The 24,645-nt window shown below is 40.7% G+C and overlaps 1 protein-coding gene across 2 annotated transcripts in view; it reads right to left on the bottom strand.

The window, feature by feature from the left end:
* The window catches only part of adarb1b (adenosine deaminase RNA specific B1b), a 181,149-nt gene that overhangs the window by 40,998 nt on the left and 115,506 nt on the right, over positions 1 to 24,645 (bottom strand). For both annotated transcript variants that reach the window (XM_053681094.1, XM_017470554.3), the window contains one exon: positions 23,013 to 23,065. The gene's annotated coding sequence lies outside the window, so the exon portion shown is untranslated. The remainder of the gene's footprint in view (positions 1 to 23,012; positions 23,066 to 24,645) is intronic.

The following is a 24,645-nucleotide window of genomic DNA, read 5'->3' as shown; positions in this document are numbered from 1 at the left end:
CAAAGTCGGAAGCACACAATTGTGTAGGGTGGCCTTGTATGATGAAGCATCACAGTTTCCCTTCACTGGAACTATGAGGCCCAAACCTGTTCCTGCATGACAATGTCCCTGTGCCTAAAGCGAGCTCCATGAAGACATGGTTTGCCAACGTTGGAAGAATTCCAGTAGTCTGTACAGATCCCTGACCTCAACCCCACTGAACACCTTTCAGATGAACTGGAAAGCACACTGCGCACCAGGCTATTAGTGAGGCCTGACCTTAGTAATGTTCTTGTGGCTGAATGACCACAAATCCTCACAGCCAAGACACCGTACAAAGCCTTCCCAGAAGTGTGGACGTTATTATAACAGCAAAGCAACTCTGGGCACGCATGGGTGTAATGGTCAGGTGTCGACATACTTTGGGCCAGAGTGTATAGTTAGCAAGCTCAACAAGAGTCCTTTTTTTTTTTTAAAGGCATTGCAGTATAATCATTAATGGTAAAGTAAGAATCACATGTAACACTCCGAAACATCTCTCGATGTCGTCAATGATGCTTTTGGGGTTCTGAGGTAAGAAATACGGATACAAACAAATGATTGGGTTCTGAATACTCCACCACGTTCGTGTACACAAATTTAGGCCATATGCAAAGCACAAGCTAGGTGTGACTGATTTATGGGAGCATCTCTGAAGCTCCAATCAAATACCTGCTCCGCCCCCAAGACGTTCGTTACACAAAGACGCTTCCGCCTCCTATCACTGCACCTCTTCTGAATCTGCTCTGAAAAGCACAGCGTATTAAAGTCTTAAGCTGCTCACAACTTTTAGCAGAACTGCTGAAAAACATCCGCTTGCATACTCTAATATGACAGGCATCATAAAGCTCACTAAAACTGCTCTAACAAACTCTATGGAGGAGAGAAAAAAAAAATAAAATAAAAAAAAAGGTCTTCTGTTGATTCCTCTAAAAGTTTCTGTGAAAAAATGTGGGCTTTAAATCATTGGTTTATGGCAGCACTGATCAGAGTATATGGCTGTCTGACAGGATGAGCAGCATGCCTGCCCTCAGGTCAGAATACACCAGGACTCCGTATAAATAACCAAAAATATTATGGCCAAGACAGCTTTCCACTGCCTAGGAATCATGATGATCTAAGAGCACGTCAGCGTGTGATGGAAGGCAGCAGGTCTTTGTCGGAGTGTTCTAGAGAGGCTAGCGTGCGCTACAAACTGGATCCGATGCCTACATAAGGATAAAGCACCACAGACAGGACAGCAACAACAACGGAGCTAAAGTCTATAGCTCGAGCGAAAATGTGCAAAAAGGTCCAGCTATATAAAATTCATTGCTTACAAAAGTACAGATAAGCAACAAATGTCTGAATAGTGACAAGAACTCATTTTTAATGCTTAATTATTAGTACACTTAGAAAAGCTGATGTTATACAGAGGTAAACAGTCGTCCCAACTTTAGTGGCGTGTGTAGCAGCCGTCAGATTAGAAATGAGTGTATATTTTCAAAAATAAATTAAATTCACAGAAGTAAAACATCAAATGTGTTAATAATGTGTTTTCAATATAGTACAGGGTGAACTGAATTTTCAAATGACTCTTTTTGTTTGCTTGTATTTTTTTTTTGTGTGTGGCATTTTCCAAACTGTCCCAACTTTTTCGGAATTGGGCTTGTATGTTAATTACAAATGAGTCATTTAAACCATTGTGACATTGACCAGGATATACCAATTACTGAAGATCCTGAAACATTCTGATGTTAATGAACATGAACTTTCCTTTGTCCAGCAAGTTATCTGACCAACTGTATTAAAGTCAAAACCTCCCTCTGCTGCAACACCTTTACTCTGAGACATGTGTGTTTCTGAAGCAGGGGGAAGAACTACAAAAAATTGAGTCTTTCCTGGGTCTTTCCCAAACTGCTGCCACAACGTTTGAAGCACACAGTTGTCTAGGATGTTTTTTGTATGATGAAGCATTACAATTTCCCTTCACTGGAACGAAGAGACCCAAATCTGTTCCAGCATGACAATGCCCCGGTGCATAAAGCCGGGTCCATGAAGACATGGTTGGCGTGGAAGAGCTTGAGCCCTGACTTCAACCCCACGGAACACCTTTGCAATGAATTGGAACACCAACTGAATCACCAAAAAAATCGGTTCACGACCTCACTAATGCTCATGGTTGAACGAGTGCAAATCCACAATGCCATGCGCCCATAAATCTAGTACAGAGCCTTCCCAGAAGTGTGCAGGTTATTATAATCGGTCAGGCGTCTACATACTTTTGGTCAGAAAGTGTAGTCAGCAATCTCAACGAGAGCCTTTTTTATAAAGGATTTCCTACAGCGCATCCCAAAAGCGTTGGAGAACAAATGTAAATCGGTAAATGGTAGAGTACGCATCATATGAAACGCTATCAACGTCGTCAATGACGCGTTTGGGAAACTGGAGCGTAATCGTTCTGAGGCAAGTGTGCACCCATTTCGAGCATACAGATACAAACAAATGATTGCTCCACCGAATTCGTGTACACGAATCTAGGCCATATGTAAAGCCTAAGCTGGATTACTGTGTACTACTGGGCAGACTAAAAACCTGTTTTTATAACAGCAAAAGGGGACGAAAACTTCAAATGCGGGGATGCTCAAAAAGCACATCTGGGTGTGACGGTATCCTGTATAGTGTATCCCTGGCCCGACAAGCTACCTTCAGCTAAATTATTTACAGTAAATGCACATGATTGGATAAGAGGCTGAACTGGATCATTAAAAAAAATAAGTAAGTATTAATAAATAAATAAATAAATAAATAAATGAAAGGTTTTCATAGGCTACATCAGATGTGCTACAGTATTTTTCCCACATGCTCTGTTCGGCCTTGCTCTTTTTTTTTTTTGTGCCTATTCTTTGCTAGTGTTAAAACAAATAACGGGAAGTATGTCCAGGACTTGGGTGGGCTTCAGGGGCAGTTAATATAATAACAGAGGATCCAAATGACAGTCTGAAGAAACAAAAGAAGTTGCAGATAGTCACATTCCTTGACATTTAACAGAAGAACCTGCTCTAATTACTAACTGTTGTTTTCTAGCGGTGAATATGCCAGCTTCCTGCACTCTGATCACCTTTTGGGGTGGATTCGAAGGTGATGAGCTAAACACTTTTAAAGTGCGACGGTTTAGAAGTGACACAGCTATGAGCTTTGGGAACACAACAGCAGTACATCCTTCATAAGAGCGCTCTTGCGTGTTCATGCAGTGAGAGGAAAGGATTTAAGAGAGCTTGCAGAGGCAGCAGCGGTAGCAGCAGCCGACTTTAGAGGAGAAACGCTGAGTCCACAGTGCTGTTCTTTTGCTATCGGAAGCTGAGCTTAGCTGCAGGTTGCAGAGGTGCAAAAGTCTTTTTGTGCTGAGGAGGAGGGTTTAATATCTGACGGCCTGCTGTTCATCACCGTTCTCCAGGAGTGAAGGTCTGACCAGTGGAAAGTTAGAGTGGGCCGGATATGAATTTATTATTTGACAGGTTTATGTGAGATTGCTTTTAGAGCAGGCTGTACGGGAGAGCGAGGTGGATATCCCACAGAAGAGAAACGAGGTAAAAGATCATTTATGTACATCTACATCGAAATCCAAATGTACGCACTGAAATGAAGAACGATGCTGCGAAACCATACACGTGAAAAGATATTCCCACACAATAGTGGTAAGAGTTCTCTGTCCCACACACACACAGTTCCCTCTAGGTGCAGTCATAAATCACCAGCATGCACGAATATAAGAGTCTGCTCGTGGCAATAAACGACCTCGGTCTCAGACTCCATCATCGCAAGGACGCGTGATGGCTCCGCCTTTTCCTTTTACACGGCCCTCTGGTGTTCGTCACCCCCGGCACCATTTAGGCTGAAAAATATGGCTGTTCAATGCACCGACTCCCTCCGTGCTGAGGTAAGGATTTACGCTCCATTGACTTACCAGCTTCTTGACAACAAAACTCGCAAGGAGACTCTGTTCCACTTTTATGGCTGAGCAGCACTGCTGTATTCGACGTGGGAACCTTTTTCAGCCTCGTGTAAGCGTTTGATAGACACTCAAAGACATTACACGTGTCGAGAATACACGAGCGTATTCTCGACAGACTTCACACATCCAACTCCTCTGATAAACACATGCGATGGGTTATAACTTTAGATTAGATTGAACACGGATTCGAAATCTGATGCAACAAAGTGCAAGTACTACACAAAGATATCTCGATGTGGGCTTTAGGGATTTATTTATTTTTTTAAATCTCAAGATAGAAATCCCTCCCTCAGTGTAAAAGCCTAGAGAAAATCCCAAAGCAGAAAGAGAGCTTTTATTATTATTATTATTATTATTATTATTATTTCTTTCTTTTTATAACTACAGTCGGAATGTTTTAAGTCCTCTCACTGGAGTGGACAGTATGAGGCTATACTGTGTCTCCACACTGTGCACACTGCCTTCCTGTGTAATCACCATCAGCTGCACAATAGGATCACATATAATTAAAAGGTGCAAGGCAGTGATGTGCAATAGGACAGTTTTCACTAATAAATTTTTAATAAACAAAAACGTGAATTCACGATAAATCATTGCTTGGTCCTCGAACATTTCACTGGAGGTCCTTCATTTAATACGAAGGCAGACTGAAGGAGCATCTTCTCTCTCTCTCTCTCTCTCTCTCTCTCTCTCTCTCTATCTATCTATCTATCTATCTATCTATCTATCTATATATATATATATATATATATATATATATATATATATATATATATATATATATAGGATTGCATAGAATATATTCAATATAGGCAGAATTTCTGATGATGTGACATGAACACTCTGGAAGAAAGGAAAGGTGAATATCACTTGTTGAGAAACTTTGAATATCCAAGAAAGTATATATATATATATTTTTTTGTTATGCTTTCAAATTTAAGAATCCAAACTCGAGGGCAATGGAATTATTTACAGTCTAAATTGGGGGGGGGGGGGGGGGGTCATATTCAGTCTGGGGAGATTTTATTGGGAAAAAAAAAAAAAAAAAAGGTAATAAATTACAATACAAACCTTGCTGAGTAAAGCTTACATTTTTTTATAACTTGAATATATTAATCTAAAAAATCTGTAAAAAAAAAAAAATTTACATCGTAGTTTTGAATATTTCATTTAATTACTGGAGATTATAGTACTGTCATTATAACAAGCATTACACTCGTAAGGACTCCATGTTAATTCAATTACATTAAAATATATGGCTGTGCCTGGACTCATCCTTCGATATCGGTTAACTTCATTACACACGACCCAGAGAAGCACAAGAACCCAGCCAGAGCCGTGGTTGTGTGCGACAGACGGGAGCGAGACTGGAGGTTTACGCAGGGACGTCGTATGAGACGTTCTTCCCCACCAAAAAAAAACTGGACGGGCCTTCACTGGACATCAGAGGAAATGAGTAGTGATACAAAACCCATTTACAATTAGGCTCCCCATCAGCCTCCAATTACAGCACACCCAGCGCGGGGAAAAGTCAGTTCACTTCTTATCCCATTACAGACTGAACAGGAAGACACAAGGTGCTGTGTAAGAAGGAAATAAAAGTATTAAGGAAGATGGAATCATTAGGGCATGCCTTTACCCTCCGTCTAGACTTGTTATAAGGTTTCAGCACATCCCAGAACTTTCATCAAGGTACGCCAGAGGAAAATGAAGAAGTCATATTTGGCGATTGCGTGCCGAGATGTTTAAAAGACTGTGAGGCAGACAAACCTGATGATGGAGAGTTGCATAAATACATTCGAGTAACAGTCAAGAACAGGGGGCACGGAATACCCGATACATTTTATACACTTTTATGCCCACGAGCTTGAGAAGGCTGAAGGTTGAAGACAGGCTCTCCACACGTCCATGTTGGTTTGATGTAGGAAATAATACAACACCACGATACCATGAGGTTCGGAGCACGTCACGGTGAAAAAAAGGGTTCCCATTAAAAAGTTACGAAAAGAAAAAAAACTAAACGTGGTTAGACACAGGTAGTGGTAAGCATCGTCGGGCAAGTTATTTCAACGAATTACTAATTACACCAATCAACGTCATCGTTGTTGCATTTAAATTACTGACTAATTACTTGGTCTGAATTGTAATCGCATTACTAATCACTTCTTAAAATCCGCATCACCCTTGACCACACGGGCAATAGAAATGAAACTCTTCTTTTATTTCACTCTTTAAAATTGGAGTCAAACATGGAAGAGTTTCGCTTATTAAGCACAGTTTTATGAAACATTTTTTTAATATACAATTTAAAAATGTAAACAATTAACGGTAAACAAACGGCTTAACAAAAAGAATTACTTTCCCCCCCAGGACATGAGTTATATTTCACCGTGAAGTTCTTGTTTATCCTCTCCAAAAAAAAAAAAAAAAAAAAAAAAGGAGTAAATGGGAATATTTCCATTTAGCAAAAGAGCCACTCGTTTCTGCTGACATCTGTGAACTTGAGTGATTTCACAGCCACCTGGAGTGTACTCGCTTGCACGCACGCACGCACGGCACTAGCCTATAGTTAACGGATTTAAAGGGGCTGACTTAAATTAGAAACCGATTTTAACTTCCGATGATAAACTTGGATTTTAAATTCAATATTGCTTTATACAGAATTGCTGAAAGTCTATACAGTATGCAATTTAAGCACATCATAAGTAACCGTAATTAGATTATGTAAACATGAAGACGTAAACCCTTACTTTCCTTTTCTTTTTTTTTTTTTTTTTTTTTTTTTTTTTTTAGGGGGAAGAGCGATTTAATAATTACAGCAACTAACTAAATTGCAGAATAAATCCATTTGAGCGACACAGCAAGGATTAGCGACGCGCTCCACCCGACACTGGTCCTCCAGTGAGGTCTGTTGGTGGTCACCTGAAATGTTACTCGAATAGCTTCACTCAGGGAAAGTAGCAGGTTCCTGCTCATGTTTATTGATGAAATTCTAGACATGTGGCTTGTGAAACAAGTATGACAAAGTCTGGAAGATCAGTGTTGCAAACTAGCACCCATCACTGAGTGTGTCCTCACGCTCTATAAATATAGATCTGGACTGGAGTTTAAAAGAGAAAGGGTTATAAAGAAGCCATGACGACACTGAAGACACCGGTTCGTCTGCTTTTACTGCGTGGCTGAACCTTCATCGTAAGTAAAGACGAGGAAAAACAAACAAAATGCCGTTTGCGTTGTAAAATTTGCAGTCCAGCATGTTAGAGACGCTTCCCAGACGGGGAATAACGGCAATTTGTCTTCAAGTCTATAGCCTTGTGGCCCTGCGGGTCTGAGACAAGGTGCCCACTTGTCAACAGCAGGTGGAGGTCGGAGGGCGTTGGGCATGGAAAAGTAATCATGAGGCAGGGAGCGAGTGAGTGCGAGGACAAAAGCAAGAACAGACAGAGATGGATGGGGCTTGCTAACATGAGGGAATATGAGGGATGCTGAAGCCCAGTGTCCAATGCAAACTGTCAAAGCCACCCCACTGAGTCGTAACGCAGACAGATAGATCCAGTGTTCAAAACTGATTTATTCAGAAATGAGGAGCCTTTCCAAAATGGAGCAGCAAGCCACACTCATCTTTCCAGTTAACTCCTTGTAATGATACCTCCCAGGCCATGGGGCAGCCGTGTTTCTCATCTATCACACTGGGAAGAGAGATTCATTAAAATCCTACAAAACCTTTTGAAACCCCATCGGGCGTTAGATTTGCATGGCTTGGCAGAACGAGTTTTGTGGAAGGCAGGTGTGTAGGTGTGTTCACGACGTACAGAGATACCAGTATGTGCTGCAATGCAGCTCTGTTCAGCTCCCCTGCAGTTCCGCACAGTGGCTGAACCCATGTAATGATCCTTAATGGAGCACACGTGCAAGTGACGCCGTCTGACCGAGCGCTTAATGAAGAGAGGCTCCCGGAGGACGGAGCTGCCCGTCGCTCTGCCTGATTAAAACTGATGGGCCGGGCGTGTGGGGGTGAGGAGTGCAGCCACCCCTATGCTTCGCCACAAGCAGCGCAAACCACCCGTCGGCACAAAATCCTGCCGCTCCATTATTCAATTTCTGCACTTTAATGACCAATAACAGATTTGAATTAGTCTGCCAACACCAATTTCACTTGCGGCAAATTGCCGGGGTTTTTTTTTTTTTTTTTTTTTTTTTTTTTTTTTTTTTTAACACTCTGAATGCTTTTAGGACTTCGCACCACAAAAGGGGCCGACAGAACATTTTGACAAAGTGCCTCTTGATTTCTAGGGCTTGATAAATGTGCTGAGGGACTGTGAGAGACCACTGCAATAGCTGCACTGTCATGCATGGAGAGACATTTACTGAAACTGAAATGATGGGGATGTGTGGGGAATTAGCCATTCGCCATTAGCGTTTTGAGAGGCAAATTACCTCTTTTCATATCAATAAAGGATGAAACCTGAGACTGCTAATTCATGACCAGTGTTGACTTCGGTTTCATCTACTCGCAGCGGTTTCAGAGACTAGAGCATGCTGCTCAGTGGTAATAAAATTAGCCTGGAAACATCTGATGCACTCGGTGAACTCAAAGTGTCCACGGTGCAGCTCAGAAACCGTGACAGCTGTCTCACTTATAAGTCTCGTACAAGCGGTCATGCTCGGTTAAGCATATGTCTGACTAACAAAAAATAATCGTAACTTCACCTTTATGGGTTTTTAATGACGGGCAATAATGAAAAGCGCCTGAAAAAGCAATGCTTGAGGATCGAATATAGTTAAGCCAGGTGAAGGAAACAATGCCTTTAATAATTAAGGAATACAACCTTTGTGCGGTGAGCTGTTAGAAGAAAATAATAAATGATGCAGTAGTGCGATGTGGAGACGAGGTGTTCCTTTCACCACCCCAAACTTGAATATCTTCCTATAACAGCAGGTTCTCAAGTGTTTTATTTATCGCGGCGATTTATCAACAATTTTTTAAAAACAAACAACACATCATAATCGAATCATTTAGGGGTGCATTTAATGTTGTGAAACGTCTGCCGAAACAAATTTACTCCCCATTATCGCTTTGTTACAGCAGCTATAAACGGTCACCCCTTCATCAGCCTCTAAATAAATAAATAAATAAATAAATAAATAAATAAATAAATAAATAAATAAAAGCCACTTGTCATGTTACTGAAGAAAAGATCAGAAACCTTCTCTGGGCGTGTTATCAGAACTCATAGAATTCTGTTTAGCAGTTTATTAATCATAAACAAGGAGCAACATGACATGTTTACCCACTTGAGAAAAGTGATAAGACGCAGCAGCTCCACTGTCACATGTTCGCCAACAGCGTGCGTAGCGGAAAGCGGGCTGCCGTCTCGGCTGGCTGCCAAATCACTACGAAGTGTTATTACACAGATGAGATCGCTGTTAAAGTTAGTGATGGTGTGTGTGTGTGTTGTGTCTGTATTGTTTGTCTTTTACTATGTGAGCAGAGAGATTGCTAAGCTTCAACACTATGTATCAGTGTGTGTGTTGTTTAGAACTTCACTACGTTTGAAGGTAATGGTGATGGGCAGGCAGGTGTGTGGAGAAAAGAGGACGAGAGCAGCCATGAAGAACCACACACACACACACACACACACACACACACACACACACACACACACCATTGCTATCTTATCCATCCATATTGAGAGCACAACTGAGGGAAAGAAAAAAGGGAGGAAAATGGATGGATGGAAGGGAAGAAAGTTAGAAGGGGCATAAAAAAAAAAATTAATAATAATAAAAAAAAGAGAAAGGACCCACCATAATGAATGTTTGGATGGATGCATGGAAGGATGGAAGGGAAAAAAAACACCACAATGTAAGGACAAAAAGGATGGAAGGAAGGAAGCATGATAGATGGATGGATGGATGGATGGATGTAAAGAAGGAAGAAAGGATGGAAGGAGTAAAAAATGTAAGATACCACCACAGTGGATATTTGGCTGGGTGGCGGGGCAGATGAATGGACAGATGGAAGGGAGGAAAGAGAGAGCACCTTGCTGAAAAAAACCAATAGAACCCATCACAGAAATTCCAATGGTTTCCACTGCAAATACAATTACTAACCAGTTGTTAACCATTATTGATCCTTCATGGTATCCACTAGACATAACATGCCACCAATAGAAGCCAACAAATTACCAGTAGAGACCCACAGGGACCATTACAGTTTCAATTACAATAACCAATACAACAAAAACCAATACAACAATTCCCATTCAAACCATTCCAAATTGTATGAGGGTTTCTATTGTTTTTTTTTCCCTGCAGCAGCAGTAATGAAGGAGTAATGGAGGAGGTCAGAGAGCAGACTACAGCTCTGTTATTACAGATGGGGCCAAACGTTTTGTTTGTGTATGCACATATTTACTCGTCGGACATGTTAAAGGCCTCGGCACGCCTGTTTAATGAGGCCAACTACACTGTGTGCTCCTTCTAGACAACACACACACTCTCTCTCTCTCTCTCTCTCTCTCTCTCTCTCTCTCTCTCAGGAGTGTTCCACTACAATAGTCCCTGCATGACCCAGCCTCCTTTATGCAGTGTACTAATCAAGTCTAATTAGGCCGTGGTAATGCAGCGCTCGTGTGACCCAGCTAATTTCCAACTATAACAGAGCGCCGCTGCATTGTTCAGGCCTCGCCCACAAGGCAACAGCCACACAATAGCGCAGCAGTCTTAATCAACAATAAGGGCTGGCATCATTTGGCCTAATGAATATGCAGACGGCTCTGTTAGCAGGCGGGTAATGGGATACAGCTCTGACGATAGCAGCCAGAGAAACATTTAACATTGAACAGCAGCAGCCTTGGAGAGGATAATTATTTTAATAATTAACAAACCAAATAATTACTAATCAGGAAGGAAAGCATCATCTATTTGCAAGTGTATATTTCACAACACAGTTATTAAATCCTTAAGTTCGGTTAACCTCGTTTGAATATGGGCCATGCAATAAACGTATCAGGTAAAAAAAAAAAAAAAAAAAAAAAAAAAAAAAAAACAGTCTAATTTATACATTTATTTACATTTATTCATTTAGCGGACGCTTTTATCCAAAACGACTTACAAATGAGGAAATACAAGCGAAGCGGAGAACAATACAAGTAGTGCTACCGTACGAGATCTTTTAATTGAGTTCTAGAAAAGCAAAGTGTGCAGAGTCGAGGTGTGAGTGCCAGAGTAGGTGTTTTTATTTATTTTAGGATAATGTGGGGTTGGTATTTTAGGGGTTAGTTAGGCGTTCACGGAAGAGGTGGGTCTTCAGCTGTTTTTTTTTTATTTTATTTTTTTTTTGAAGATAGTGACAGATTCTGCGATACGGATTGATATAGTAGTTATAAACAAGTTGTTATAAGGGGAATTTAAATTTTTTTTACAGAAACTTCATTTCAGAAATATAAGATGTCATATTGCAAATTGCAATCGTAGCAGTTTAAAATAAATAAATAAAATAAAATAAATAAAAAAAACCCAAACATTTTTGCTCACTTGCAAACAGAAAACAAACACAGTTCATCAAATTAAGAGCCCGAAATCTATGCGTTCCTTCATAACTTCTGAAAGTGATGTGTAACAGCGAAAGTTAGTGTTGTCAGCGAGAGCCATGCATCATTGTTAATATCCAGTCCATCTGAAACAGTTCATTTGCGTCATTCTGCTGGCTGTGCAGAAACCGGTCCTCCTCCTCATTTCACATGTCATCAGCGGCCCAATGGAGAGGCTTGCGGCTGAGACCTCTCTCTCCTTCTAGGAATGATAATCTGAGTGAAAAATGATTCTGCCAGTCTGTAATTGTGGGGGTTTCATTTCATACTCTAGTTAAGGCTTAAAAGAATCGGGTGTCTGTCCAGATCCAAGAGACAGTAGTGCGACTTGGAGAGCTGGAAAAACAAAGCATGAGGATGAGAAAAATAACGAGCTGGTGATACAGCGCGCACACACACACACACACACGCGGACTTCCATCTGGACAGGTGTCTGAATGAGTGAGAGAGAATTTCACAGCGAGTGTTTGAGTGAATCAGATTAAAGGTAGACGTCCATGTTCCGCTGCCTCGATCCTGCGTTTCTGGCGCTAGCTGATATAGGAGTGAGACACGCTACCATTTGTGACAATCATCTTAACTCGGCATGTGGCTGTAGCGCTGTGAAAATGGCATTTCAGCACCTCGGGATTTTGCCTCTAATTTCAGTAAGGCTGCTGCAGAGCGAGTGGGTGTTAAGGCAAACAGCTAAAGGTGTGGTGTAGTGCTTTCTGAAAGCACAGCTCAGAACCTGCAGGCTCCACAGCTAATCCAGCACAGCCCCGAGCACTCGCAGAGGCCCTGCTGAGGAAAACCACAAACCCTGCTTTTGAATGCTGAAAACCTAAAATCAAAACTGTAAAAAAGGAACTTTTTCCTTTCTTAACTTTCTTCGGGTCTTCGGCCGTATTGTGCATGATGCATCGCAAAACAAAAATCTTTCCATCTTCCACTGAAATAAAATGCCTTTTGTCTTGCCAATGCCAAAAAAATTTTCGGGGTGGAGTGACGTTGCACATTTTCTTTCTTTCTTTTTGTTACATGCATAGCATTTTGGCAGACACCCTTATCCAGAGCAACTTATATTTATCTCATTTACACAAACGAGCTGTTGAGGGTTAAGGGCCTTGCTCAAGAGCTCAGAGGTGGCAGCTTAGCGGTGGAGGGATTTGAACTCATGCCCTTCCGATCAGTAGTACAGTCGTAGAAGGATAATTTTTGTATACCCACAGAGTCTGGAGCAGCGGTTCTTAACCTGGTGGTTGAGAACCCATGGGAGGGGGTCACGGAACGACTATTTTGAACAAGCGTACACGGAGGTTCAGAGAAACCACTGGCGGATTTTTGAATACCCGTGCACACCGAATACCGAGGACTGAGCAACAGGGCATTGAAAAAACTTCTCCCATACGCATCGACCTATATCTTTCGGACTGGTTTTCCAGCGTAGGTGTACCCGAAGAACAAGTATAGAGCCAGACTCATGGCTGAAGATAGTCTACATCTTTTCCTCAGACCTACTCAGCCACAACTGGAATGCCTCGCATCCTCTATCCAAGCCCAACCATCCCAATGTGTGAGTAGTCCAAAAAATATAACAAACTAGTTAATGAATGACGCATCATGTATTTTAACAGTTTATAGTCGAGATTTAATAAGTTAGTTCCCGTTCGGTTATATCAGCAATAAACAGCATCACTCTCTCTCTCTCTCACATTTAACATTTATGGAAAGAAGACTTTCTGGTGGTTTTGTGTTCATTTGTTTTATTAACTTCAACAGAGAGGGGGAAAAAAAGCGAAGTTTCAAAACAGTAAATTACTACTGTTATTTTAACAATCTAACTAAATTGTTATCATTGGCAAAGTGTTGTGGTGTAAAAGGAATAAAACACTTCAGAATGTGCCGTTATTGGAAACGAATACATTTTGGGGTGCTAAAAGGAACTCTGCTTCACGCCAGCCTCATTTGATTGTTTTCCTATAACATCACGTCCCATGGTCTTTTATTCCTTACATGATTTCCATTTCACCTTGTCTTTCACTGTGAGTCATGACTTTAAGAAACGTCTGGAATGTTGGGAAGAACACCAGAGCATTTACGACTGGTAATGTAAAAGCTCCAACATTTGACCTCTTCTCTAGAACATAACATCAAGTCTTGTAACACATGGAGCGGAGAACACATTCGATGATTGTGGAGAGTGAAAAGACCTTTACATCCATACAAATAAGAAAGTGGAGGGCTTTAGGACCCTGAAGCACAAAACAAAAGGATCATACTTGCTAAACCTCCCTGAGGTAAAACATCAACAACTGTTGATTGTACTGTTCTCCATAAGGACCTAGTACGTTTAGGAAAGATTCAAGACACAAAATGGAGGTGAATAAAACAAGCATCCACAGCAGAACACTGATTAAACCCAAACCCTGATTAAATTCTTCAAACCCCAAGGAGGCAATGATGTACTAATGATCTACTCTCATCTGCAAAACAATCATCAGTCAACAAGCCCACTCAGTACGGCGTGACAGTAGCTTAACGCGTGCTACATTTAATACTTCTTAAGACTTTGTATTTGTTTTGTTTTTTTAAAAGACACTCAAGTGGAGTTTATCAGCAACAATTTGTAGGGGTGACATACCAAATAAAAAATCATTTTAAATAACATCGCATGCAAAGAAAATTCATGTTGACTAATGTTCTGCTACAGAAGCAAAACCACTGAGGAAAGAAGAAAAAAGGTTATTGCTGGAAATGGCTTCGGTGCTTTGTGACAATGGACATGTGCTCTACAAATAAACTGAATTACGCTACAATAAAAGAGTTTTATGGTGCAATGACTGGCCGTAAGTTTTGATTTGTGTGAGTATTTGAGCTATTATTTCCATGTAACGATGTGTATGCTAGCTCATTAGTACACACACAGAGATATATATATATATTTTTTATACACACACATATACACACACATATACACATACATATATATATATATAAAAAATGTATGTATATGTGTGTATAATATACATATATATATATATATATATATATATATATATATATATATATATATATATACATATATATACATATATATACATACATATATATATATATATATATATATATATATATATATATATATATATACATATATATATATATATATATATATATATATATATATATATACATATATATATATATATATATATATACATATATATATATATATATATATATATACATATATATACACACACACACACACACACATATATACATATATATACACACACACACACACACACACACACACACACACACACATACATACATACACACACTTGCTACACATGCAAGTTAGCTTCATAAAGTCTTAGCTTTTTAATAATTAGGTCATTTTAAAATCATATTATACTCTACTATGAATGATTCTGTAATCACAGGAAATCCAACAATTAAAGTATGTAGCTACACGAGTGAGGATTGGAAGTCTGGAGCCACCACCAGATCCGTCACTCATTTATTAAAAATACATAAATAAATAAAAAGGGTCCTTCAATGGCAGCTCTGTATAGCTTCTTGCCTTCCTAAAGGGTTCTAGTTTGGGACCCTTCTGTTGTAGGGTTTTTACATGGGAACTTTACGTGCTCCCCAAAACACAGACAACCAACGAACCCTTAAGAGTTTGGGCTTTAATTTGCAAAATGCAATTTCAGGGATTGCCGTATTCCCGCCTCATGCTCGGTATTCTGGGGACAGGCTCCGGAGCCACCATGACCCTTGGCAGGACAGTGTGGTGGAATAAAAATAAAATGGAATTTAGACAACTTAAGACTTCCGATGGACCTGGAGACACTCCGAGTCATGCTAGAGCTATAGAAGTATAACATTTTTCATAAAATACACACTGAAATCATACACTTATTGCTTGACTTGCCCTGAAACACAACACAGAAGTGAAGATATTCTGCCTTCCAGGTTACACAGCTTTAAAAAAAAGACCCTCCATAGTCATGTACTAAAGCTCAAATTGTCCCTTGGTCAGTTTGATGAATCAAAAACCTTAACAATGAACATGAACATACATTTTTATAATTTATTAATTTCTCTCTAATGAGCGAGCCAGAGGTGTTGGTGGAGAGGAAAAACTCCCAGGGATGATCTGAGGAAGAAACCTTGGAAGGAACCAGACTCAAAAGGGAACCCATCCTCATCAGGGTGACACCGAATAACGCCATCATAAGTAATTCCCTACGTGGTCGAAAAGTGCAATTGTGCAACCGGGAAATCCGTTACAGTTTTCACATGAAGTCTATTTTCCTGACGTTATCAACTGTTCTCTGATGGAGACTTGGGCGCAAAACTGTCGGTGGCAATAGTACTCAAATTATATGGAAAAAAAAAATATATATCAAGAGTTATTTTAATCGCAAATAAATAAATAAATAAATAAATATACACTGGATACGATCCTGTATAAAGTATTTGGTCTTAAAAGAACTGTGTGTGTTATTAAGCATACAGCCTCATTGTTTCAGTGATGGCTCAGGAACAAGTCGATGATGGCACTAGAGATCCACCAGCTTGCCTATTGATTAATACAAACCCAGCACCTCAGAGAGACAGGACTCACCTGAATCAGAGCTGCAGGATTCTGCTGCGTAGCACAACTCTACACGACCCATAAACATACACACCTATACACCAAATATTATAATACCCAAACACCAAATTCTTCAACAACCAAACCCTCACTTCTACAACTAAAGAGATCTGGAGTTTAGAAATACACACTGAACGTTAAATTCAGCCCGAGCTCTGGCTCTCGTGTGCGATAAAGCGAGATAGCTGACCTTTGCGCTCGGAACGTTTCTTGCGCCTTCTCTTGAACCTGGTCCTCATGAGGCAGTAGTAGGCGCCCACGCAGGGCGGACAGTCCAGCAACAGCGCCATGCTAGACAGTCACCCACTGATAGCAGCTACCTCTACTGCTCGGTCCTGTCCTCTTCCTGACACACACGCACACGCTTGAGGTGTGGAGGTGTGAGTCGCCCCTCTCCCGGCGCAGGTCTAGCAAGTGCATGGGAATCCGGCGCGCACACGCACATACACACGAGTGAGCACGCACAAGCATACACACATGCACGTGGTCTACAGCTCCTCCCCTCTCCTTCTCCCCACTCAGCACTCGGTAAAGACGAGACTGAGAAAGAACGGGGTAGATATGAGTAGAGCTGCTCAGACAGACTCTCATTTAGGTCATTATAATTATCATTGGCACCCTTCAAGAGAAAATAAGCGCATACAAGAAACATAACGCGCCACGCTTTCCAAGCAAAATCACTAACCTTTTCCCCGAACAAAATAATCCTCATAAAACCACTTTTTAAAGCAACTTCTCTCAAAAGCATATGTGGCAAAATGAATGACCCCCAAAGAAAATTCTAATTATGCTACTGTTTTTATCATTGCACTTTATACTACACACATACAATAACGGAGAAAACAAATAATAATAATAAAAAAAAAAAATTGTTCACAGAAGGAGGGACGGAAGGAAAGAAAGAAGAGAGGATGAAAGGAAGGCAGTCAAGCTGGAAGGAATGTAGGAAGGAAACAAGGCAAGAATGAATGAGGAAGAAAATTAAGAAAGGAAGACAAGAAGGCAGGAAGGAATTAAATAAGTAAGTAAGGAAGGAAGGAAGGAAGGCAAGACGGAAGAACAAAAAGATAAGAAGGAGGAAAGAAGGAAGACAAGAAATAAAATGAGGCAGGCAGACAGGAAGGAAGGAAGGAAGAACGGAAAGTAAAGCACAAAGGAAGGAATGCAGAAGGAAAAGGAAGGAATGCCAAATTGAAAACAAGAATTAAGTTGCTCCTCTGAGAGGAACCCACAAAGTAGCATCCAAAATTTGCCACTTTCAACTGGAAGTTCAGCTGGAATTGTGTTCTGAAACTGCATACAATGGAAAGCCCCCAAAGCCACTGTAATACATGGTGGTGCATCACTGGCTACGTTTACATGGACAGCAGTAATCTAATCATTGACCTTATTCTGAATAAGACAATATCCTGATTAAGGTGTTTACATGAGTCGCTTTTAGGATACTCCTTTCATGTTCCCGTTTTACGTTATAGAACATAGTTCGATTAACGGCACACGTCAATACGTCCCCGCGCCACGCCGTCCGACGTTCCCTCCGGAATTTCACGTATCGACATACAGTTGGTCTTCGTTACGGTACCGTATACAGTTTTGGGTGTTTCAGTTTTAATTTTACGAACGCTTCAAGTGCGGTTAATTATTTGTCGTGCTATACGTGCAAACAGACGACCGCTTGAAGCTATGGGCTGCGTCCCAAACCGCGTACTTACCTACTATATAGTAGCCGAGATACATGTATTTCACCTACTATACAGCAGGTAAGTACGCGGTTTGGGACGCAGCCGTGCTCTCTTGTTTACCGTCAAACGGTCGAGCACCGCCGTGCGTGTACGTGTCCTGTCGCAAAATGTGGTGAAAACTCACACGACGTTAACAGTGTGATTAAGGTGTGTACGTGTCTGTAACGCACGTCGATAATGCGACTAAAGCAGTCGTACTCCACGTGTCTTGATTCCATTTGTGTTTACTCCGAGTATGACTTTAATCGGATTAATGTCATAAAAAAATAGCTGTTTACATGCTGGTTTCTTAATCAGAGTATCGTCTTGATCGGGTTCATATTGGATTATTGTTGTCCATGTAAACGCACTGACTGATGCTTTTGTTGCTAGCGGTCCAGGGCTTCTTGGCACGTATTATAACACTACATCCATGCATTCAAACGAGCTCGAAACGTTCTACATGGAGCACAAGATCCTTCAAGTGTCTCCATTTCTCCAGTTCTGTTATACTCTACAGCAAGATGCTCAGTGCTGTTATTCTCTCCAGGGGGGATTTTTATCACAACCAGAAAACTACTGGTCTTATATAATATTTACTGCTAATTTTCCGAAGCTTACTGTAAATAGAGAGAGAGAGAGTTATGTAAGAAAGTCAGATCACCACATGAGTCTGTGTGTGTGTGTACATTCTGATGTATGCTCTTTAGTGCTAGCTGGTACGCAGAGAGCTATAGAGAGTCTTTCTGATGTCCTCTAAGCTCCACTGACTTCAGCTTCAGCCTCCAGCAACACAGACAGACAGCAAGCATTTTTCCTCATAGAGCCACAGAAACATCATTAACTAGAACTATAGAAAATGCCATCTCGGTGCTAGGCGTAAGAAGAGTCTAGCCTCTAATAAAGCAGACGAATAGTTCACAAAAAAAACCCACACTGGACCCCAACAATATACAGCATACACATCTCCAAAACACATAAAACTCTATAATAAATAACTATAATACCGCTATATCGTGAGCAATCGTCACAACACTTTTCTGAGATGTCACAAGTATGGTGAATTATCTGTACGGCATTTAAAAAAAAAAAAAAAAACATTACATTAATTACATACTGGAACTCGGCGGATCTTTCAAATTGAGATGAAGGTTTGTTTTAATATCAAATATACGCATCACGACACTCAGTTGTACACACGTTCTTTTTTTTTTTTTTTTATTATCATCACCAACTCCTCACCGTAATGCATTTGTATAACTCAATTCTGCGTCTCAGGTTTTTAACCTGGTCGATTTACAGTTTGTAAAACGCTCTATGGAGTATGAGGATTTATTTATTTTATTTATTTAAAAGACAGATTTCTTGAAGCTAGACAAAAACGAAGCCTGTAAATGTAGCAAGAAAATCCTAAATCAATTAATTTCCATACCACTCCAAAATAATCCCGCATGCTCGGTTGGTTTACTGTGGGTGCTGCTTCAGTGCAGACTCGTGGGTACAATGTGGCGGACACAGAACAGCTGTAGCGCCATCTTTTGGTCAGCACGAGTTTTCACAGAAGTGATGGAGGAGGAGTATAAATCAATGCACTTATTCATACGGAGTGGAAAATGAGCAGATAGAGCACAACAGGAAGTTGTAACAAGGAGAGTAAAGACGGAGCTAATTAAAATAAGGATCGATATATACAGTGCCCTCCACTAATATTGGCACCCTTGGTAAATATGAGCAAAGAAAGCTGTGGAAAAATTGTCCTAATTATTTAAAATTTTTTGATCTTTTGTTAAAAACATTCACAAAAATATTCTGCTTTCATGGATCTCAGGGGTTTAAATATGAGGTAACACACAGGCCAAATTTCCTTAGTCATTCATAACGATGGGTAAGACCAAGGAATATAGTTGTGATGCGCGACAAAAGGTTGTTGATCTTCACAAAATGAGAAGTGGCTATAAGAAAATAGCACAAGCATTAAAAATGCTCATTTCCACCATCAGGGCAATAATTAAGAAGTTCCAGTCAACTGGAAATGTCGTGAATCAACCTGGAATTGGACGTGTGTCTATATCGTCTCAACGCACTGTGAAGAGGACGGTTCGAGTGGCCAAAAAATCTCCAAGGATCACAGCTGGAGAATTGCAGAGAGATTCTGTATGGAGGAACGGTCTCAGATCCCTTGCCATGTACTCTCCAACCTCAACAGGCATTACAGGAGAAGACTCAGAGCTGTTCTCTTGGCAAAGGGAGGTAGCACAAAGTATTAACTAAAAGGGTGCCAGTAATTGTTGCACACCTAAACTTAAAGATTTTTTTTTTTTTGATAAACCTGTGTTGTGTTTGCAATTGTTTGATATCTGCTCATGAGAGCAGAGTATTTGTGTGATTTAAAAAAAAAAAAAAGATCAAAAGGTTAAACAATAAAGACAATTTTTCACATCCTTCTTTGCTCATATTTACCAAGGGTGCCAATATTAGTGGATGGCACTGTACAAATTAGGCCAGTGCCATGATGTGTATAACCCTGCTAGAATTAACTAATTGCAAACAAACAAGTACATCTAAGAATGTTAACTGAATAATTAAATAACTATTTGTTTGCGTGTGTTCAAAGTATCGAGTGCCTTTCTAAACCCCAAGCTCACTTTACCAAAGTAACACAAAAACAGACAGAAAACGGAATACTAAATAAGAATAATACTGTATTGTATATGGAATATTAATGAAAAGTATTCTCTACCGTAGTTGGCTACTTAGGTTTGAACTTAAGGATGGAAGGATAGACGTCAGGCAGGCAGGCAAAAAAGATGAAGGAATTCAGGAAAGAAGAAAGGGAGAAAGTACGTAAGGAAATAAGGAAGAAGTGCAGGAAGACAAGAGCCAAAGGAAGGTAACAAGAAGGATAGAAGGAAGGCAGGAAGAAAAGAGGTCAGGCAGGAAAGAAGGCACACACAAGAAGGATAAAAAGGAAGGAAGGAAGGCACACAAAAAAACGAAGGAAGGCAGGAAAGAAGAAAGGGAGAAAGTAAGGAAAGCAGGCTGGAAGACGGACATATTCAAATGTTAAATCTGCAGCACCTCCTAAAGGCAAAAGACGGTACTGCAGGATCACATGACCTGACCTGAAACTTCTAACTATTAAGATTACATTTAATTCAATACGAATGATTTTTACTGCCTGATCCGCTTTTAAATTCAGAAAAAAAAATGACGAGGAGTAAATGAATACTGCTGTATAGATGTTATAACGTTATTGTTGTAAGGTGCCGGTATATCAGCCATGCTCTTAGCGGCTCAACTCACACGATTACTTTACAGTCAAAGTAATCAACAGAATTGCTGCCATCCTTCTTGCTCCTTCGCTCATTTTTATAATGGACCGGTTTTTCCTAAATGCATTGGCAAACCTTCACGACCGACAAATAGCTCTTTCTCTCTTAACTACAAAAATTGAGTAAACAGGAAGAGAATCCATTACTGTATTGAATTTAATCTAAATCAACGTGTGTTCATCTGTATACTCCCGATAGACCCCGATTCTCCAATTTTTTTTCCTGCATGCAGACTACATCAGCACTCTTTCAGATTTTATTTTCAGATAGTACTTAGCAATGAGTGAGTCTGAGCTCTTAGCACATTCAGGATTAAGAGTAATCTCTCGGTACAAACTCAGTTCCAAGCTGCTCCTTAGCCCTGATCCCAATGGGTCCCCCACCTCTCTCCCAATACATCTCTGAAAGGCTATCAGAAGCACAGAAGACTTAGTACAGGTGAGTTGGGAGCTGGAGCAAAGCAAAACTGCAGAACGACCGCACAACTAAATTTTATTATAACGGCATTATCATTTTAGATGGTTCAAACTGAACGTCACACCGCATGATGAGGGTTTGATTGAATCGCTCATTCGCGTCATGGTCATAGTGCTGCTAGATTATCCTGATTTACATACATTTTGACAAACGTGAGCCTTGAGATGTTGAAAGCAGGTCAAGTGTCGACACTGTCTATTCATTATGAATAAATAAATTAAGGAATGGACGAATGAATGAATTAAAATAATGGAACGAGGAGAACAGATGGATACGGTCATGGATCCATCCGTCCAATCGTCTCCTGTACACACACATTCATACGACCGTCCACGCACTACGGACAACTTAGAGACGCCAGTCAGCCTATAATGCATGTACCTGGAACCCCCGAAGCACAGGAAGAGCGTGGAAACTCCGTACACACTTTGCAGAGGCGAGAATCGAACCTGCAACCCCCGGAGGTGTGAAGCAAGCATGCTAACCACTAAGCCGCCGTTCTTGCCTCCACGGATCGGCTGTTGAATCATCAAACCCTTTAGGATTTTTGCGATCGCAGCAATTAACGCAAGATCTAAACCTTCGTAAAACGACGTCGTCATCACCACGCGCATTCTTTCGATTCACAAAAACGCACAAAAATCTCCGCAGATTTCGAAGAAATAAATAAATAAATAAATAGATAGATAGATAGATAGATAGATAGAGAACATGCAGCAAAATCAAGCGTTTTTGGCCGCAACAATCTCACACACACACACACAAAAAAAAAAAAAACCCTGCGAAATCCTGTACAGACATCGTGTGTGTTCCGTGATGTGTTTAGTGATTCTAATGCTGATTTGTTGGCGCATACTGTGCGTTCATTCTTCCTGTGAGAAGTTCGAGGTTACGCGGCGTGATCAGCGCTGCTGTCGATTTACACTGCTACTTCACCTGACATGATACAGCAACGTGTGTATAACGGTTGGTGGTTTTATGGCCTGACTGAACAACAGGAACCAGTCATGCAGCTGCCTGTGATCATGTGCAGAATTTGTGGGTTTTGATGCGCAGCTTTTGAAAGTCAGAGTCTTCATATTTTTGTTCATCGTGCCCCTGATAAATCGAAGATTGAATGAGTCACTTCCTGTCTGACGGTTACGAGGCATGCGTGGGAAATACGCAAGGTGACGGATTAAGAGAAGAGGAACAGGTGGAAATGAAAGGACGAGCAGGACTTACACACTTCAGCGTCCACTAGCCGCTGGTGCTGGACTCCTGCTGGATCGGCCGACCTGTTGCAGATAGAGAATGATAATATTAGTTTGGACTTTATAATCTGCACTCGAGGACGTTTCAGAAGAGCCACGAGATCCACTACACTCTGGCTGGCTCTTCTTATGTTGTCTTAAATAAACACTTTTGTATGAACGGTTATTATAAAAACTATAATGCCGTCTATTCGTGGAAATCTGAGTGTCCAGTCTACTCATGGGAAGTCTTGGTTCGTCATATGTTTTGTGTGTGTGTGTGTGTGTGTGTGTGTGTGGGGCACCGTTTGGAATTAATGAACTGATTGTCTTATTCAGGGTAATGAAATGTTATCACTGGTTTGTTCAGAACATGACTTCAGCCGTAAGTTTTGGCACCGACGATGTTTCGGATCTGTAATTCCATCACGCGGCAGGGTTTCAGATGAACACACCTCTTGGCACAGCTCATTTCAAACAAAAGTGTGTGTATTGCCTGATCTATATTCGAATCACTGACTACTTTTTAAGGAACATCTTCTCATTCATGTAGTCATCCAATCAGCCAATCGTGTCGCAGCAGCGCAATGCGTAAAACCATGCAGATACAGGTCAAGAGCATCTGCTAATGTTCACACCAAACATCTGGGGAGAAAATCCGATCTCGATGACGCTGACCGCGGTATAGTTGATGGTGTTGGAGAAACTGGTTCGAGTATTTGAGAAACTGATAACCTGCTGGAATTTTCACACATTGGCGTATCTAGCATTTACACAGAATAGTGCAAAAAAAAAAAACATCCAGTGAGCGATGGTTCTGTGAGCAAAAACGCTTTGTTGATGCGAGGGGTCAGAGGAGAACAGCCAGACTGGTTTGGGCTGACAGGTAGTCGACGGTAACTCAAATAATCCCCCTTTACAACCGTTTAGAACAGAAAAGCATCTAAGTACACACAACACATCGACCCTTGAGGTTCCCCAATCTTCATATGTCGGTGAGCCTGTGCTCAATGTAGCCTCAGGTTCCTGTTCTTGAATCCCACCGACAGCTGCACTACACACCCGCTTTTACTCGGAGTAATTAGACTGTACAGATAACGCGTGATGTTTCCAGAATCAGGAACATGCACATATGTGGAAACACCGACAAAAAAAGAAAAATAACGTTCAGTGCAAAACGCAAAGCTGTCATGTAACTCCCCTGCTAGCACAATATGGAGTCGTCATCTTCGTCTCTGTATTAATGCACTGAACTAGCTCGATATATTTTATTTCATTACATTGCCTACCACGATTTAGGCTAGTTAGTTAGGTTTCCGGGCAAAATCAAAGCACACTGGATCTCTCACTAGCTAATACATGTTTAAAGCGCGACAACAAAAAGAATAGACAGGTACCTTGAATGAAAATTGGTAGACACGTCGTTGCGAGTCTTTGTGTGGGATCATTCTATGTTAGAAAGTGTTCGAATCACCAACCAGGCGATTAAAGAACAGCTAGCATTAGCGTTCCCTGTAAAACGATGTGTTGGATCCCTATTAGGCCTCGTCTTTAAAACAGCAGGCCTACTTCCCCACTTTCCTTTCCTGAAAAGCATGCTTTAAATCAACTGTAAAAGTCAGACT

This window comes from Ictalurus punctatus, chromosome 6, assembly GCF_001660625.3.
Source record: "Ictalurus punctatus breed USDA103 chromosome 6, Coco_2.0, whole genome shotgun sequence".
In the NCBI taxonomy this organism is placed as follows: domain Eukaryota; kingdom Metazoa; phylum Chordata; class Actinopteri; order Siluriformes; family Ictaluridae; genus Ictalurus; species Ictalurus punctatus.
This window is presented reverse-complemented; position numbering and strand designations above follow the sequence as displayed.